General features: G+C 41.1%; 1 pseudogene; it reads right to left on the bottom strand.

The window, feature by feature from the left end:
* Positions 1–1,393: 1,393 nt before the first annotated feature.
* LOC112630208 lies at positions 1,394–19,155 on the bottom strand (annotated as a pseudogene).
* Positions 19,156–20,367: the final 1,212 nt, after the last annotated feature.

Genomic DNA, 20,367 nt, shown 5'->3' with positions numbered 1-20,367 from the left:
TGCCCAGTTCGAGCTTCCCCAGCCACTTTGTTTACCTACTCAAGCCTCAGCAATGGTGCACACCCCCCTCCCCTGCCAGGTTGCTGCCTCGCAGGTCAATCTCAGACTACTGTGCTAGCAGTGAGCAAGGCTTTGTTGGTGTGTCCTCCTTGATGTTAGTGGGCTTGATCCAGTCAGGTGAAGGCCTGAAGAGAAAAAAAGACTGTCCTCTTCCAAGAAAAAGACAATCCTCCAACAGATACCTTTGGACTGGACCTACACCATCAGCTTTCGTGGGTCTCAAGCCTCTTGGCTCACACTCCAGCTTTTGGACTTGTTAGACTTAATAATAATCACACAAGCCAATCCTTTTAAGGGAGTTTCTCTGGAGAACCTTGACAAACACAAACATCTACTGAGAGTTCCTGTCCAAGTTTTGCTCACACCCTAGCAGGAGGCTTCTGGCTTACCAGTCCCGAGGGTGTGAGGTTGTTTGCTTCCAAACCTGAGCCACCAGCTGCCCACCAGCTCTGGCCCAGGGCAAGGCAGGGAACTTCTCTATCACTGAGCAGTGAGTAGCCACACTCTTTCCATTAGGTCTGACTTCACCATGGGGAAGGGGAGCCCCTTCCAAGGATGTTCCTTCCTTGAGTACTCTCAGTCCTGTGACATTATAGCTCTCTTTTATCCCTCTTAATAGCTAATACCATGATCAGTTAAAAGTTTTTTATATTAAAATTATCCCTGTCCAAGTTAATGGTATGGTTTCTGTCTCCTGACTGGATATTAGGATATAATATTTACTGTCATATTTCTACTACTTTAGGTTTAAAGTTTTTCATAATAAAGATTTAAACTGAATTTTGGATCATTCATTAAATATTTACATAGAACAGGACAAAGGATGATTTTCCTTTGTCTACTTATTGTAAAGAAGCGTCCAAGACTTACCACTATATCATGATAACAGGCGGCCACCAGCTTATGATGGTTTTAGGTTTTTTTTGACTTTATGATGGGTTTATCAGGATGTAAACCCATTTCAAGCTGAGGAGCTCCTTAGGACTTACGAATCATACCTCTTTCACACCACGGTAAAGTTGGAAAATTGTTAAGTCAAGCTGTCATTAAGTAGGAGACTGCGGTGTTGCTAATGTTAAAGGTATTTTTTGACTTGTGATGGGTTTGTTGGGAATTAACCACAATGTAAATCAAGGACCATCTGTATATTGTATTGTTTTTACTAATGCATTGAAAGAGATCTGTGTAAATTATCTATGACTTCAGAATATGCATATTACCTCCAACTGTGTTAACTCATGTTTTTTAAGAGAATAATGGTATTTTTACACTACGTGGATGTGCTGCAGTAGAATTTTTCTAAGCTACAAAAGCGTATGAATAAAAAATCAACTTAAACTTTTTGGGAAATAATTTCTACTAAAGATTCATAATCAGCATATTCCTTTAATGACCAAACAAGTTCATCCAGTAGATAATCTCCTTGCATAAAAGTTTCAAGATCATGCAGTGACTTGCTTATTCTGTGATCTGAGACCTGGTTCTGTGGAAAATTATAGGTTCTTATTTTCTCTGATCTTCCTTTACTTCCAATCTGAATTTTTCTAGCACTGTGTTTTTTATTCATTTCTTCTTCTAGATACATGTTGTATAGTTTTACACGTAACTTTTTCATAGTCAGCTCTTCATTTTTCAGTTGAGATCTCTCTTGCTGACATTCAGAAACACCTGAATAGTGTTACAAGAATTAAAAAGTTTTAATAGAAAAATCTTCTTTACTTATTTTCAAGGAATACTCCTTTTCCTTCTCATCCCTTTTCTTCTTCCTGTTGGAAGATGAACTAGCCGGACAGCACTGTCCGTGGTATTTACATGCTGCCCCCCAAGCTCCACTGGCTTGCTTAGTGTCGATTCTCAAATCTTTCAGATTAATCACCCGATTAATCTCAGTAGGCGGGGGCAATACTGCTTACAGTCATGGTGCTAGTATGGATGAGGCCTTGCTTTTCTGTCTTTGGCACTCTTTGTACTCTGCGCACACGTCCTTCAAATTTCATGGCCTATAGGCTTCTGAACCCCCAATGCTGGCAGATGCATGTCTGATGCCACCTATTTCACTTGGAAAATATTCCAGGGTTTCAAATTGCCATCTTTTAAATGCAGCGTATGGCTGATACGTATCAAACATCTCTGAAGTAAACAACATTGCCTCCCGACCTTCAACTCCTGCAGTTACTTCCAGGATCAAATCATTTTCATCTGTTTCTTCTGAAGCTTCAACTGGTTATTTCTTTTTATAACACAGAGTTATTTCATTCTCTGCAAGTTTCCTTAAATATTCATCCTCATCATACAGCAAGTGCTCGGTCTCCTGCAGCTCCTGTTCCTTCTTGTTCAGCAGCTTGACCACCGCCAACAACTCATGCCTCCTGACCTTCAAATGGGCTTCAGACCCCACCTGGCGCTTGAGAAAGGTCTGCAAGGGCCCGCCCCAGGCGAACAGCCTCTCCAGCGGCAGGCTACCGCAGCTCAGGGGTCCAGGGGGCTGGGCCAACCAGGCAGCGCCCTCAGCAAGTTTTATATCACACTGTGCAGTTTGATCTACAAGCCAGTAGATGGTGCTTATAGGTAAGAGCTGGTGCAGCCAGTGTGGCTGGGTATATACTTGATCCTTGTTTACAGGCAGAAGCTCTGTTGCCCTAGAAAATGAACTGATTCGTGGAATGCATAGTGGTCTGAGCGCCCTGCTCAGCCCCTGGGGGGAGGTGGTGCTCATTGGGGGTACACCTACAGGTCCTGTGATGGCAGGCACAAGCACCTGTGCTGAGGGAGAATCCAGTGGGTGACCACCAAGCACCCAGAGATGTGCCTAGGTGTGGAGCTGGAAAACTTCCTCAGTCCCCTGTTCTCTGTATGGTGATGGGGGGCAGCCTGAACTCTAATCCGGGAGAGTGGATGTTCCAGATACCTGGAGATCCGCCTGGGTGTGTAGCGGAGAGGACTCCTCTGCACCAGGGTCTCTGCACAGAAACAGTAGGGCAGGTCAGGGTGCTTATCAAGTTGAGTGGGTGTTCCAAATGGCTGGAGATCTGCCTGAGTGTGGAGGAGAGAGGGCCCCCTGCACCAAGATCTCTGCACAAGAGGGGTGAGGAGACTCAGGCTGCTGATCTGGGCAAGCACGTGCTCTGAATGCCTGGAGATCTGCCTGGGCGTAGAGCAGTGAGGACCCTGTTGCACCATAGTCTATGTCTAGGAGGGATGGGGCAGCTTAGGCTGCTGGTCCAGGCTGAGTGTGCTCTGAATGCCTGGACTTCTGTCTGGGGTGGAGTGGAGAGGGCCCTGCTACACCACGATCTCAGAGGAGCAGTCTGGGCACCCAGCAATGGCACATGCAGGCGGGTCCAGGTTGCCAAGATGGCCCTGGCTGAAGCCTTGCTGCCCACATAAGACTGCAGCTGTAGCAGCTTTCCTCCTGCCCCAGACCTGTGATGGGGGAGAACACAATTCTAGTACCTACTGCTGAGGCACTTTCCACAGTTCTGACTGTGGAGGCTCCTACCCCACTCCAGAGCAGGTGCTCCAATCTCTTACCCAAGACTAAAATGCCTGTGCAGTCATGCTACTGGTCAGCAAAGGATGGGTGACTTTGCATGCACCTAGATTAAAAATGGCATCCTGATCTCAGTCCTGAGTCTGGGAATATGTCTGTGACTTTTCCCATTCACATTCCTTCACGGTGGCTTCAAACCTCTCCCCAAGTTAGTTCCACGGCTTGAGAGAAACAAAGTGCTCTCCCTCAGCCTGTCTTTCTCAGATCCCCACGGAAAGGTGACTTACAGAGCAGGGTTCTCTGCCTCTCTCACGTACTGAGGCTTCGCTCACTTTGATCAGCCGTACTCTGTCATGGGGGCTGTTGGCCGGTGTTCTCCTCCCCGGGATTTGGAATGTCCTTCGCAATTCTGGTGGATTCCCATTTTCCTTCTTGAATTGAGCTCACAGAGTTGATCCTTATGCACTGCCTTGCTGTTTCCAAGTGGCTGAGCACACACTAAAAGCCTTTAATCCACCATCTTGAGAAAAAGATTGTCTTTTCTTACAAGGACGTAAGTCATATGTCCTTATATGTCCATTGTAAGTCATGGATTTAGGGCTCACTCTAATCTAGTATGACCTCTTTTTAGCTAAATACATCTGCAAGGGCTGTATTTCCAAATAAGCTCACATTCTGAGGATCTGGATGAATGTAAACTTCCAAGTAAACTTTCTTGACTTCAGGGGCCACGTGAGTAAATAAGTATGGGAATAGGGGTGTGTGTGTGTGTGTGTGTGTGTGTATGTGTTTGTGTATTGGGTGTGGGTGGGAAGTTGTTGGAAGACTGATACATGGGGGTTTCCCACCACAGCCATTTAAAACACTATTCTGAATATATATATATAACAGCTGAGCTGCTGTAACTGGGCTTGCAGGCTACCAGTTTGGGATCCTTCCTGGGCCAGAGAAACACATTTGAATTTATTCCAAGTGAAATTAAGTCATGGAGACTCTGGCTGCTAGAGGTAGGGGGTAGATGGGGGGAGGGACTGGATTGGAAGGGAGCCTGCATGGAGGTAAGTACAACATCAAGGAAGTTTCTCTAATTGTCCAGGCATAGTATGGAATACTTTAAAAGACAGGAGCTTGGAAAGTAAGTGTATTTAATTCCAGTTTAAATAGATGCCAAGAACACCTTGGAGGTAATTTAAAAAAACTTTATTCGTATATCAGATCACATCTTTGTGGGTTATCTGTAAAATGACAGTGACTAGTAATATCTTCTAGTAAATTTCCAATATATGCCAGAAGGTGGCAGCATTGTCAAACAGCAGGATGCTTGGTGCTGCCTGCCACTCTCCTTTATATGCTTTGGGACCTACTGAATTCAAGGCCATCTCCTCTCTCTCAAACCTGCCCTTCTTCATCCCCTCTTCCATGTCTTTCTCCTTGCTGGGTTAACATGGCGTGGGCTGGGAGAAGTGGGGCATCAACAGGGGGCCTAACACTGGTCTCCTTTTATATTAATATCCTCAGAATAGAACCTCCTTAAAACACTACGTTGATTGTATTAAATGTCTCCCTTAAAAATCTCTGGGGGGTAAGACCAGAATGACGAGGAACTTAGAACAATTTCCCATATTTCAGAAAAACCATGCCTTGGTAAAATGTCAGCTGCTTATGCTAGGATCATTATGGATTCTGTGATAAATCTGATTGTCTCATGCTGAGCAAAGACCTGGGTTGGGAGTTTCAAATATTTTTCCAGAAGCAGAGAAATATTATCTCTAAATAAATTCAGCCAGGCAATTAAACTCTTTCAAAGCATTGGAATCTTGATTAACACATAAGAAAGCAGGGGTGGTGAGAATCTTGGGCTTCATTATCTTGGTGGATACAAAGGTCGCCTTCATTTAAAAGACTGTTTTGATTAGGGTGGCAGGGCTAACCAAAAAAACCTGGGTTTGGAGTTGGGCCGATCCCTAACTCTGCAACCTCCAGTAAATAATTCAAAATCTTTGAGCTTCATTTTTCTCATTGCATTGGATTGCTATTGACATAAATTAAATAGTGTATATGAAGAACCTAGTATAGCGCTAGCACATAGCTGATGCTCAACAAGCTTTTCTTTTTCTTTTTTTCTTTTTTTTGAGATGGAGTCTCGCTCTGTTGCCCAGGCTGGAGTGCAGTGGCCAGATCTCAGCTCACTGCAAGCTCCGCCTCCCGGGTTCACACCATTCTCCGGCCTCAGCCTCCCGAGTAGCTGGGACTACAGGCGCCCGCCACCTCGCCCGGCTAGTTTTTTGTATTTCTTAATAGAGACGGGGTTTCACCGTGTTAGCCAGGATAGTCTCGATCTCCTGACCTCGTGATCCGCCCGTCTCGGCCTCCCAAAGTGCTGGGATTACAGGCTTGAGCCACCGCGCCCGGCCAACAAGCTTTTCTTGAATGAATGGAACTAACAGCAAGAGCAATATTGAGTTTTAGAGGCCTGCTGTGTACCTGATATTGTGGTCGTGGCAAGACTCAAAAAGCAACAAATGGAAAGAAGAGAAGAAAATATGATTCTCTGATCTGGGACATTTAAATTACTATTTTTAATTTTTAGATCTTGGGCAATTGAACACATTTGAAACTGCCCCCTGGCTCTGGAGGGGGGTGATAAGTAACTGAGATGCCAGGCCACATGCCACTTTTCTTACATACCTCACAGCATGCAGCAGAGTACACAATATCAACTCTGGAAACTGAACCATTAGAAAGAAAGGAATGCATGAGTATGTCTTTGATTTGAATACAGGTAGTCATCTCATTACCTGAGGTTCGAGGGAGGGCAAATCTTCCCTTTAATCTCTACTGGCTTTATTATGAGGGAACAAGACAGGGACTTGCTGCCATTATTCACCATCTCTTATTTGAGGACACTTATTTAGCCTGTGCTCAAACAGATAGTCTAATAAGATGCTTGATGGAGAGAGGGTGTGTGTGAACGTGAACGTGGAAAATGGTGGCCCCAAGGTCTTCCTCTTGAGCTTTCTCAGGCTAGCCGAGGACAGGAGCAACCACAACAGCTCAAGTTAGAAAGGGGCTGAAGGGTTAACTTGTTCAACTGGCCTTGCATTCTCAAATTCCTTTTATGATATTGCTTCAGGAACACTTCAAGAAAAACTCCAAGTAGAGCTTGAGATCTTGGTACCCTGTGCCACCTTGCAATGCCTTTTTCTTCTCAGGAGAAGCTGGGCGTCTCAAACTATGCCCTTTGTTAATTGTTCTTTCTTTGAATACTTCGAGGCCCTGCATTCCTTCTACATGTGGCTCCCTCCCACCCCAGTAACGGAGGAGGATTATGTGAATTCTAATAACATTTTTTTCCATAATTTCCAATAGTTCCTTTTTGGATAATTATGCTGTCTGATGCTTTTTTGCTAAAAGTATCATTTTATTGAAGAATTCTACTTCTGTTTCTGTGTGTGAACATATATAGATTTCTATAAAAAATCAGGAACCGGCTGGGTGCAGTGGCTCACGCCTGTAATCCCAGCACTTTGGGAGGCTGAGGTGGGCGGATCACGAGGTCATGAGATCAAGACCATCCTGACTAACACGGTGAAATCCCGTCTCCACTAAAAATACAAAAAATTACCCGGGCCTGGTGGCGGGCGCCTGTAGTCCCAGCTACTTGGGAAGCTGAGGCAGGAGAATGGCGTGAACCCGGGGGGCGGAGCTTGCAGTGAGCCGAGATCACGCCACTGCACTCCAGCCTGGGCAACAGAGCGAGAGTCCGTCTCAATAAAAAAAAAAAAATCAGAAACCAGTTTGTCATTAAGTGAGTTGTTACTCATTGTTTGTTGGATGCATACAAGGTACCAGGAATACAGGAGTGAATAAGACAGAAAACTCGCCCTCCAGGAGTTTGTATTTTAAGAAGCTGTCATCTCACACAAGGTGAAAGAAGATTGTATTATCTATTGCATAACGAATTGTTATTGTATTATTTATTGTGTTATCAACACAATCTATTGATAAATAAATAGATTGTATTATCTATTGCATAACAAATCACCCCCAAAACATAATGGCTTAAAATAATACACATTTAACTTGTATTTTCCTCTTTCTGCTGGTTAAGAATTTGGGAATGGCCTACCTGGCTGGTTCTGACTTAGGGTCTTACTGCAGTTGGATGTTGGCAAAGGCTGGAGTCAGCTGAAAGCTTAAGTGAGGCTGGAGAACCTGTTTTGAAGATGGCTGTCTCACATGGCTGTAAGCAGGAGGCCTTAGTTCCTAACCATGTGGCCTCTCCATAGATGGCTTGAGTACCCTCATAACATGGAGGTTGGCTTTCTTCAGAGTGAGTGATTGCCTCAGGATACAGCAAGCCTACCTTTCCCCAGAGGCCATGATTGCCTCAGGATGCAAAAGCAAGCTTTTGTACCCACATATTCATTAATTAGTTAATTCAACAAGTAGTTATTGAACACCGACTATTTGCTAGAAGTTCCAACATTGAAACATCCCTCATTCTTTCCTCACTGAGAGTTTGGAAAAAGTAAAAATACTTTCAGCTTAGTTAAAAATTGGAAGGACTAGAGTAGTAGTATTTTCTAGAGTCATTCATAGAGAAATAAACCATCTAACCAAGGTAGGGGTGCAATCCAACCAGTTGCAGATAAACAGTGCAATTGTATTTGATTCAAGTGTGCTCTGGATCTCTTTTTATTTTGGAAATCATTGTGCTTTTGGAATGGCTGCCTAGCAACCAGGGCTTTGCTCAGTTCACACCAGGAGTGTTTGAGCAGAGTTGCTCAATAGCATTAAAATTCACTGGATTTCCCAAGCAGTAGAAAAACTGCTAGATGCAGCCGAGTGTGGTGGCTCATGCCTGTAATCCCAGCGTTTTGGGAGGCCCAGGCGGGTGGATCACGAGATCAGGAGTTCGAGACCAGCTTGACAGGATGGTGAAACCCTGTGTCTACTAAAAATACAGGGAAAAAAAAAAAAAATAGCCGGGCGTGGTGGTGCGTGCCTGTAATCCCAGCTACTCAGGACGCTGAGGCAGGACAATTACTTGAACCCAGGAAGCGGAGGTTGCAGTGAACCGAGATTGCGCCACTGCACTCCAGCTTGGGTGACAGAGAGAGACTCCATCTCAAAAAAAAAAAAAAGAAAAGAAAAGAAGAAAACTGCTAGATGCTGAGCCTGTATGGCCACCTAGCAGTGCATAGGATGAGTGTCAAGGTCGGAAGACCTTGGCGGGGGGGTGTAGAATTTTTCTAGGTTGAGAGGAAGGGTGTACATGCACGATGGTAGTTTTACGCATGGTTGGCTAACAGCAGCATGATTCACATCTAAGAATAGATAACATTTGTTTGAAAATGTTCTTGGTGTTTGCTTTCAGCGATGCTTACACTGAAATGGGAATGACACAGAAAAATAGAATGTGATGAGTATGTCCCTCTTGTTTGTGAACATTCTACAGTTTTGTGATTAGCAGCTTTCAATTTTAGAACTCTGGCACATAGATCATTCAAATCAACTTACTTCTCAAAATTTGCACTGGCCCCAAACAAAAACATATGACTAGAATCCTTTTTAAAAATGGGTTTTGAAAAAAGTTAAATCCATCTGTATGCAAGACTATGCTATATGTGGTCTTGGACCCTGGGTTAAGTGCTGTTGAAGTGAGAAAGATATTGTTTGGCATTTGCCATTCATTCATTCATTTATTCAACAAATATTAAAGGTACCATTTTCCAGGCGCTCTGTTAAGCATTGGAATATAGACATCAATAAAATAGACACATTCGCTGTCCTCATAGTGTTACATTCTAGTGGGGCTCATGACATATGAGAAAGAGAGAAAAACTCACATACCTCTCCTGGGGCAGTAGAAGGGCCAAAGGACTCCAGCAGGTGAAATAAGGATTTTGACAGCTACACAGGAAACTCGGAGCTGCCAAATTCTGCCTTTCTGGATGCTTTTCTGTGAATCCCATCCATGACAGGTGAATTCTTATGTAACAGACTTGTTTATAAGCTACACCAACCCAAGGTGTCCAACTGGGCTACCAGAAATAAAACTGTAACACCTTCACTCACCCACATTGATTATTCGTTAAAGCTTCACGTCTTTCAAAATCTCTCCCTCTCATTCAAGGAGAGCTCTGAAATTTTTTCACACATGCTTGCAAATTGCTATTCCCTAGAGCACTGTAGGGCTTCTAGTGAGGTGTCATTGAAGACTCATGAACAGTGGGAAGAAATAATCAAATGTATCTTTAAGATTAATTTGCAAACAGGGAATAGAGTGATGTAAAGTGGAATGAAATCGGAATTAATTTCGAATTAATCAAAATTAATTAAGAAGCATACTGGAAGGATATTTTATATGTTTTTATTTTTTTTTGGCCAACTAGCTCTCCTTTCTCAGTTTAGTTCTTCAATTGTGCTTTGGGGGACCATCTTTTCCACTCTTAGTCATTGTGATTTGGTTGGGGCTAACCTAACCCCCACTCTGGGGGTGGGGTTAGTGAACTAGCTCTGGCCGAGGAGAAAACATACAGCACATTGTTCCAAAACCACAACAATTGTTCCGAAACCACAACAATCATTCCTAGAATGTTTGCTGGAACCATGAGTGAGGCCTCCTTTTACCAATGGGGTTGCCAGTTGGTAGGATGCAAACCCAAAGCTCTGTTTGCTATTACATAAGAAAAACTGACTGAGATTGCTGTCAAGTCAGACAGAGCTAGAGCAGTGATATGGAGAGTGATATTTGGTAATAATGAGGACCTGGATCCAGTCCTGTCTGAAGTCTAATTTTCAGTTACATTTTCCCACAAATTATTATCTTTATTAGAGGTGATTTGAGTTGGAATTTCTACCATTTCCACAAGAAGATCCTTGGCTAATACACTAGAATATTGAGCAGTATCAAGGCTTTAACACTAACAGTTGTAAAGTAATTAAAATTGGGGATGCCTTTGGGAAGGATTACAAAAAGATGTGGTAGATGAAGGAGAGAAGAGTAAGGCAGTAGGATTTGCCAGCTTTAGCCAGATGATTAAGAAGATGGTACTGTCTGTTCTTAATAGAAACAAAGAAGTCAGGAAAATGATTTGGAGTAAGGCAAAGGGGTGGGAGTGAAATCTACTGTAGACATGTTCAGTTGCTACTGATAGCTGGCCATCTAACCTAGTAGTTGAAAATTTGGGACTGAGTCAATGCAGAGAGACCATTTCTACAGTGGGGGGCAATAATTAAAAATGATGTGCCAGTTAAATCATGAAGGGAGAACATGATGAATACGGAAGAAGAATGGGCCATTGGAAGACCCAGGTTTAGGATTCAAGAAGAAAATGTGAAACCAACAAAAATGGTTTCTTGTCCCATTGCCTCTGCCTGTGGGACCTTGATCCCCTGGGATCCACTACTCTTATGTCAGTCACTTCTTTAAGAGAGTTCAGATAGAACTTCTTCTAGCCTATCTTCTCTGCCTGTCCATCTTGTGCACCTGAGGTTGGGCTTCCCAGTGTCTATTTCAGTTTCCCACTGCACTTATCCCATTTTATTTTCACTGTATCTCTGAGTCTGCTTCTGCAACAGACTTGGCTAGAATTTGAAACCAAATCTTCCTGATTCTAGAAGGCATGCTTTTCCCACTATGCTTTGCTGTGATGATTTTTAGCTTACCTACAGTAGGACAATTGAAAACACCAATGAGATGATGTATATGAAATTGCTTTGGAAACTATAAATTAACATGTAAGCATAAGCTGACATTACTATTGCAAATCTGTTACTGACTATATATTTGTGTGCGTTTAAGGTGACATTATTGCAAATGTAGATAGTATATGTACACATGTGCATTAACATCTAATATGTAATAAAGCATGTGTATATATACAGATAGAATAACATTAATATTTTATGTCTGTGGAATTATTCTTACATGTTATATTTATGTGGGTGTGAATATGTGTATATTTATTACAGTACTTAGGAGACAATCAAGTCATTGGCTTTTAAAATGTACTTTATTAAATGAGAATTCAGACAAAAAAAGAATTTTTCTGATATGTCCTGATACCAGTATTGTAAATACTCAAATTCATAATCTTGAATGTTGATAATAATAGTAATTATTTGCTACACGTGAATTTGTGGTCTTTAGCCTACAAAGGATGATCACAAGCACTATTCTATCTGTTCTCACCAAAACACTATGAGGGTATCTGATTTGTATATTGGGAAGTATTGGCTTTGATATTTGGCAGACTAGGGCTTCCACTCTGGATCCTGTCTACTTTCTAGCTTGGTTCTTTTGAGCACATTATAATAGTTACATGACTGAGTGTCTTTTCTGTTCGTATTCTTTTACATATTATTTCTATTTTTTCATAGGGACTCCTAAAGGGTAGATATTGTTCCCATTTATGGATGAGAATACTTGTTATTGGAGTAGTTATGTGACTTGGATATTTATTTATTTATTTATATTTTTGAGATAGAGTCTCCCTCTGTCGCCCAGGCTGGACTGCAGTGGAGTGATCTCGGCTCACTGCAAGCTCCGCCTCCCGGGTTCACACCATTCTCCTGCCTCAGCCTCCCGAGTAGCTGGGACTACAGGCGCCAGTCACCACGCCCGGCTAATTTTTTGTATTTTTAGTAGAGATGGGGTTTCACTGTGTTAGCCAGGATGGTCTAGATCTCCTGACTTCATGATTTGCCCGCCTTGGCCTCCCAAAGTGCTGGGATTACAGGCGTGAGCCACCGCGCCTGGCTGGTATTTATTTATTTATTTATTTAGAGATGGAGTCTTGCTCTGTTGCCCAGGGTGGAGTGAAGTGAAGTGATATTGGCTCACTGCAACCTCTGCCTCCTGATTTCAAGCGATTCTTGTGCCTCAGCCTCCTGAGTAGATGGGATTACAGATGCACACCACCACATCCAGCTAATCTTTGTATTTTTAGTAGAGACAAGGTTTCACCATGTTGGCCAGGCTTGTCTCAAATTCCTGGCCTCAAGTGGTCTGCCTGCCTCAGCCTCCCAAAGTTTTGGGATTACAGGCGTGAGCCACCGTGCCTGGCCACTTGAATCTTTTAAAAATGTATTGAGTTATTTTATGGACCAAAATATAATCTACCTTAGTAAGTATTCCATGTACTCTTGGAAAAAAATGTGTATTATGCTTATACAGAGTGGTGGATTCTATAAATGTTAATTTCGTCAAGTTAGTTGACAGTATTGATCAAGTCTTCAGTTTCCTTACCAATCTTCTGTCAATTTGTTTGATTAATTACTGAGTTAGTGATATTGAAATCTTAGACCATAATTGTCAATTTTTCACATCTCTTTTTGGTTTTATCAGCTTTTACTTCATGTATTTTGAAAATCTATTATTAGGTGTATAAACATTCAAAATTGTTATGTTTTCTTGAATTTGTCTCTTGTTATGAAATGAACATTATTATCTGTGGTAATATTATGTCTTCTGAAGTCTATTTTGTTTGAATTTAATATAGCCAAATGCATCTTTCTTTTTTAAGTTTTTTTAAAAAAATTATACTTTAAGCTCTGGGATACACATGCAGAACATGCAGGTTTGTTACATAGGTATACATGTGCCACGGTGGTTTGCTGCACCCATCAACCTGTCATCTACATTAGGTATTTCTACTAATGCTATCCCTCCCCTCGCCCCCCACCTCCCGACAGGCCCTGGTGTGTGATGTTCCCGTCCCTGTGTCCATGAGTTCTCATTGTTCAACTCCCATTTATGAGTGAGAACAAGTGGTGTTTTGTTTTCTGTTCCTGTGTTAGTTTGCTGAGAGTGATGGTTTCTAGCTTCATTCATATCCCTGCAAAGGACATGAACTTATCCTTTTTTATGGCTGCATATTATTCCATGGTATATAAGTGCCATACTACCTTTATCCAGTCTATTGTTGATGGGCATTTGGGTTGGTTCCAAGTCTTTGCTATTGTGAATAGCACTGCAATAAACATAGGTGTGCATGTGTCTTTACAGTAGAATGATTTATAATCCTTTGGGCATATACCTAGTAATGGGATTGCTGGGTCAAATGGTATTTCTGGTTCTAGATCCTTGAGGAATCTCCACACTGTCTTCCACAATGGTTGAACTAATTTCACTCCCACCAACAGTGTAAAAGCATTACTATTTCTCCACATCCTGTCCGGCATCTGTTGTTTCCTCACTTTTTAATAATCACCATTCTACCTGGCCTGAGATGGTAGTATCTAATTGTGGTTTTGATTTGTATTTCTCTAATGACCAGTGATGAGATGATGAGCTTTTTTTCATATGTTTGTTGGCCACATAAATGTCTTATTTTGAGAAGTGTCTGTTCATATCCTTTGCCCACTTTTTGATGTGGTTATTTGATTTTTTTTTGGTAAATTTGTTTAAATTCCTTGTAGATTCTGTATATTAGCTCTTTGTCAGATGGATAGATTGCAAAATTTTTCTCCCATTTGGTAGGTTGCCTGTTTACTATACTGATAGTTTCTTTTGCTGTGCATAAACTCTTTAGTTTAATTAGATCCTATTTGTCAATTTTGGCTGCTTTTTGCCATTGCTTTTGGTGTTTTAGTCGTGAAGTCTTTGCCCACGCATATGTCCTGAATGGTATTGACTATGTTTTCTTCTAGGATTTTTATGGTTTTAGGTCTAACATTTAAGTCTTTAATCCATCTTGAGTGAATTTTTGTATAAGGTGTAAGGAAGGAGTCCAGTTTCAGTTTTCTGCATATGGTTAGCCAGTTTTCCCAACACCGTTTATTAAATAGGGAATTCTTTCCCTATTGCTTGTTTTTGTCAGGTGTGTCAATGATCAGATTGTTGCAGATGTGTGCTGTTATTTCTGAGGCTTCTCTTCTGTTCCACTGGTCTCTCTCTCTATATATTTTGGTACCAGTACTATACTGTTTGGGTTACTGTAGCCTTGTAGTATAGTTTGAAGTCAGGTAGCGTGATGCCTCCAGCTTTTTCTTTTTTTTTTTTCTTAGGATTGTCTTGTCTATATGGGCTCTTTTTTGGTTCCATAGGAAATTTAAAGTAGTTTTTTTCTAATTCTGTGAGGAAAGTCAATGGTAGCTTGATGGGGATAGCATTGAATCTCTAAATTACTTTGGGCAGTATGGCCATTTTCACAGTATTAATTCTTCCTATCATGAGCATGGAATGTTTTTCCATTTGTTTGTGTACTGTGTTATTTCCTTGAGCAGTGGTTTGTAGTTCTCCTGGAAGAGGTCCTTCATATCACCACTGATCCCACAGAAATACAAATGACCATTAGAAAATACTAGGAACACCTCTGCGCAAATAAACTAGAAAATCTAGAAGAAATGAATAAATTCCTGGACACATATACCCTCCCAAGACTAAACGAGGAAGAAGTCTGATCCCTGAATAGACCAATAACAAGTTCTGAAATTGAGGCAGTAATTAATAGCCTACCAACCAAAAAAAAAAAAAAAAAAAAAAAAAAAAAAAAAAAAAAAAAAAAAAAAGGCCCAGGACCAGAAGGATTCACAGCCAAATTCTACGAGATGTAAAAGATAAGCTGGTGCCATTCCTTCTGAAACTATTCCAAAGAATAGAAAAAGAGGGGTTCCTCCCTAACTCATTTTATGAGGCCTGCATTATTCTGATACCAAAACCTGTCAGAGACACAACAACAACAAAAGATTTCAGGCCAATATCCCTGATGAACATCAATGTAAAAATCCTTAATAAAATATTGGCAAACCACATCTAGCAGCACATCAAAGAGCTTATCCACCACGATCAAGTCGGCTTCATCCCTGGGATGCAAGGCTGGCTCAACATATGCAAATCAATAAATATAATCCATCGCATAAACAGAACCAATGACAAAAACCACATGATTATGTCAACAGATGCAGAAATGCCTTCAATAAAATTCAACACCTCTTTATGCTAAAAACTCAATAAATTTGGTATTGATGGAATGCATCTCAAAATAGTAAGAGCTGTTTATGACAAACCCACAGCCAATCTCAAACCGAATTGGCAAAAGCTGGAAGCATTCCCTTGAATACTGGCATAAGACAGGGATGCCCTCTCTCACCACTCCTATTCAGCATAGTGTTGGAAGTTCTGGCCAGGGCAATCAGGCAAGAGAAAGAAATAAAGGGTATTCGAATAGGAAGAGAGGAAGTCAAGTTGTCTCTGTTTGCAGATGACATGACTGTATATTTAGAAAACCCCATTATCTTGCCCAAAATCTCCTTAAGTTGATAAGCAACTTCAGCAAAGTGTCAGGATACAAAATCAATGTGCAAAAATCACAAGCATTCCTATACACCAATAACAAACAAACAGAGAGCCAAATCATGCGTGAACTCCCATTCACAATTGCTACAAAGAGAATGAAATACCAAATGCATCTGTCTTTTGATTGGTATTAATACATTATATCTTTTCTTACCTTTTTGTTTTTAATCTGTCTCTTCATATTTAAAGTACATTTCTTGTAGAAAGCATATACTTGTGTCTTGCTTTTTCCCACATTCTGAAAATCTCTGCCTTTTCATTGGGATATTTAGACCACTTACATTTAATGGGATTCTTGATATGGCATGTTTAAGTCTATCATCTTGCCACTTTTTAAAAAAGTTGCCCATATGTTGTTTCCCTTTTCTTGCCTACTTTTGGAATGCATATATATTTTTTTAAATTCCTTTTTATCTTTTTTGTTGGCTTATTTGCTGTAACTCTGTATTGTTATTTTATAAGTTGCTTTAGGTTCAAGTAATATTATACTACTTCATGTACAGTATAAAAAACTTACAATAGCATAATCTATTTTTCTCCTTACAACCTTATGATATTTTTGACATATATTCTACTTGTACCTGTGCTATAAAATCTGTACTACATTGTTATTATTTTTGCTTAAACAGATTAGTTTGCCTAAAGACATTTAAATAATAAAAAATCTTATATGTTTACTCATGCAGTTGCCACTTCCAGGGCTATTAATTCAATTGTGTAGAGCCACATTTCCATCTGATATCTTATTCCTTCTGCCTAAATGATGATGTCTTTTTGTATTTCTTGTAATGCAGCTTTGCTGGTGAATACATTTGTTTAGTTTTCATATATCTGTAAAAGTTTTTTGTTTTGACTTTATTTTAGTTTGATTTTGAAACTCATTTAAGCTGGGCGTAGAATTCTAGGTTGATAGTTTTTCTTTCAATACTTGTACTCAGGGTTTTGAGATTCTTATTCTGTGGGTTTACAGATTTCATCAAATTTGGACATTTTAGAGAAATATTTCCCCTAATTTTTTTTCTGTCTCCTATCACCTCCTTTAGGGACTCTAATTACCCTGTTTGATGCTGGATATTTTTGTGTTCCTATATTATAGAGTCTTGTTCTGGGACATAGTTAAGTTACTTGGAAACAGATTTTTTGAAGTATTGCTTTTATGTCTTTTTTATAGGCTGGGTCAGAACAGTGTTTAGTCTAGGACTGATTATTTTCCACTACTGAGTTAAGAAGACCCTCTGAGTATTCTATCTACTGCCCAGAAAATCATAAGGCTTTCACATCTAGTTTGGGGAAGAGACACTGTTTATGACCCTGTGTCATAATATTTATATTAATTTAGTGGTTTCTCTGTGAATTACAATATACATACCTAAATGTTCACATTCTATTTAGAGTTAGTATTTTAACACTTCAGGTAAAGCATAGATGCCTTACCATCATCCAGGTCATTTTATCCTTATCCTTGGTGTTATAATTGACATGTATATTATGTCTATTACATTGGAGACCTCCCAGACAATGTTAGAATTTTTGCTTTCAATAGTTGTACATATTTTTAAGAATTTAAGAGAAGAAAAATAATCTATTTATCGAGTTATTTACATTTATGCCACTCTTCTTTTAATTCTGAAGTTTTCTTCCTTTTGATATAATTCCTCTTCAGCCTGAAGAACTTCCTTTTTTTCAAGCAGATCTGCTGATGACAAATCCTCTCAGCCATCTTTCATCTGAGAATGTCTTTATTTCAGAAGATTTTGGTCATATAATTATAAAATCTGTGTGTTTATTTACTGAAGATTTTTAAATTTAAATTGACTTCTTATTTTGGAGGAAGAAATTTAGACAAAATGAAAATTGAAATCACTACCATAAATGGAAAATCAGTATCACTTGCTATAGATAGATGACAACAATAAGATACACCATGAAAATAAAACATTATTAAAGTCTCTTTTGCCTCCCAGGCACTGGTCATGAAGGAAGCTCTCTTTGTAACAAGTTCCCTTTAAGAAACACTGGTTGGATGAATGGATGGATGGAGGAATGAATGAATTAATAAATAAAAACAGACTATTTCTGTATTTTTATTCATTGAATAAAGATTTACTAAGCCCGCATTCTGTGGTGGGCACTGAACTATCTCTGGAGCTGCAATAATCATGGGATAGACGAGGTTTAGGCTCTCCCAGCCCTGGCAACTCAGTGTGAAGGAGTGGATGCAACCTTTACCTGAGAGTGGGCTTTGATGGGTGAAAGCTCGGGTAAGCGGCACACTTGAAAAGATGTAAAATGGAAAGGTTGTGAGAAATGAAGCTCTGTTGCCTATTGCTTCAGGCTGTCACTCCCTGTCTGCAGCATCCTGGGTTTTTCTCCCCTGCAGCTTGACCTCAGCTGAGATGGGTAGTGTTTGCTGCTTCCTGTGATGTTTGGAATCATCCCTTAGTATTATAACTGTCTGCTCCAAACATCTTTACTTAGCATTTAGTGAGAGCCCGACCTTTTTCCACCCAAGGCCATTAGTTATATCAGTGGGCTCTGTGTGTGCTCTTAGTCAGAATAAATCCCCCCTGAGTCAGGGGCAATAGATCATGGGCTCCATCATTTATGGCCTATAAATTAAAGGGTGGTTGGGAAATCTGGCTTCTGTGCCTGGCCGCTCACTCCTTAGATACACAGTGTCACTCTTTTATTGGTGGATGTTGGGGGGAGGCTGTTTGGTCTCCTTCTGAACCCCCTGAAAGACAGTATTTACTGGCTATGGAAATACCTTCACCGCATGTTTATTTCTTTGAGACACTCTACCTCAAGCTCATTGGATCCTTGTTCTTGTCTCTGTCCGGAGCTGTCTGGGCATTTAATGGCCTTGGGTGGTATGCTCTCCACATTTCCAAGGCTCCTCAGTGACAGCAGAATAGGCTTTTAAAAGTCTCACCACACCCAGAGTGTTTGGGGTTTCATAATGGCAAAGTGTGGCTGTCTTCTGCACTCTGGAGGTTGCATGCCTGAGACAGGGCGTTCCTCCCTTTCCACTGAGGCCACAAGGCTCCATTGATGACTGGGACTGTCCCCTCCTTGCTCCTTGAGAACCTCAGCAGCACTCTTGGGGCTCCTGCCTCCCCATGGCCTGTCGCATCACCTTTGGAAACAGACGCATGGCTGTGAAGTTGTAGGTTTCAGGATGGCTTTGCTGTTGTAGGGAGATTGTTCTCAGAGACATCTCTGTCAGGTTCAGCTCTTGGAGCATTGTGCTGTCTCCATATTTGGAACGAAATGCTGTCGTGTAAAGCAGTTCTAGCATGTTTCTGTTTAGTCCATAGTGAGCTCATGAGGATCCAGGGAGGAGTGAAGAGCAAAAGTGCGTGAGTCTGTTGCATTCAAGGGATTGCAGAGTTAAAGGAATAGCAAAGATCACTGGTCCCATCGTTTACCAGATGCCAGCATCCTCACCCCAACATCCCTGACAGGTGCACATGCAGCTTTAGTCTGAATGTGCTGTACCCTGCCTGGATCCCAGCCTTGGTGAGCTCTTCACTGCCAGCTGGAACCTCTCAGCCTCATCTTTGTCTCCCCTCATGCCAAGCTCTAAGCCTCCCTGCTGTCCCAAGGCAGGAAAGTTTTAAGAAACTCTAGATGGGTCAAATGAAACTTAATTTCAGGTCCCACTTGGGTTGCCTGTCTAATATTTATCATCTGTCCAGTTATCTGGTAATTGGGATAAACTTTATCTTGATCCCAGCCACCTATCTCTCCCTTAGTCTCTGTGCCCAAGCCCTTGTTTTCATAACATATCTACGTCTCAGCCCTGGATTGCCCTCATGGGATCTTCCTCCCCAGGATTTGTAGCTTTGTCCTGGAGTTGCAGCCCAATGATTCGGGTCTTGCTGGCTGATGATGGAACTCCTAGATACAGACTTGTATAGAGTACCACTTACCCCTGTTTTCTTGCTGCTTTGTATTCCTGTGACTGCTGGTAACCCTGAACTAGAACCCATCATTAGGAAATAGGCCTAGCACCAGAACTGGCCTGCTGAGTTAGATGCTTTTCTGGGAATTGTAGCTTGGCCCATGCACGAAATGTTTAATTTCAAGTCTTAGACCATCCTGGACCATCCATCAGTCTGTATCATCTAACTGCAGCTAATCATGATATTCCTGTATGCCTATTGAAAAATAAACCTCCTAAGGTAGAAATGGATTCAATGATAAAATATGCCATGTATTGAATAAGTACTACTACATGTTAGACACTTTACTATGCATTTTTGTGTGCATTACATCCCCAAAGCCTATGAACTAGGTGTTATTATTATTCTTTATTAATTAAGTTGTTTATTTTTTGAGATAGGATCTTGCTATGGTGCCCAGGCAGGCCTCAAACTCCTGGGCTCAAGTGATCCTTGTGCCTCAGCCTCCCAAGTAGCTGGTACTATGGATGTGTGCCATCATGCCAGGCCCTTTGCCCTTTTATTATTATTTCTAGTAGCATGCAGTGACTCTTCAGAGCACAGGC

This window comes from Theropithecus gelada, chromosome 8 (assembly GCF_003255815.1).
Source record: "Theropithecus gelada isolate Dixy chromosome 8, Tgel_1.0, whole genome shotgun sequence".
Classification (NCBI taxonomy): domain Eukaryota; kingdom Metazoa; phylum Chordata; class Mammalia; order Primates; family Cercopithecidae; genus Theropithecus; species Theropithecus gelada.
Note: the sequence above shows the minus strand (reverse complement) of the source record. Positions and strands in the feature narration are given on the sequence as shown.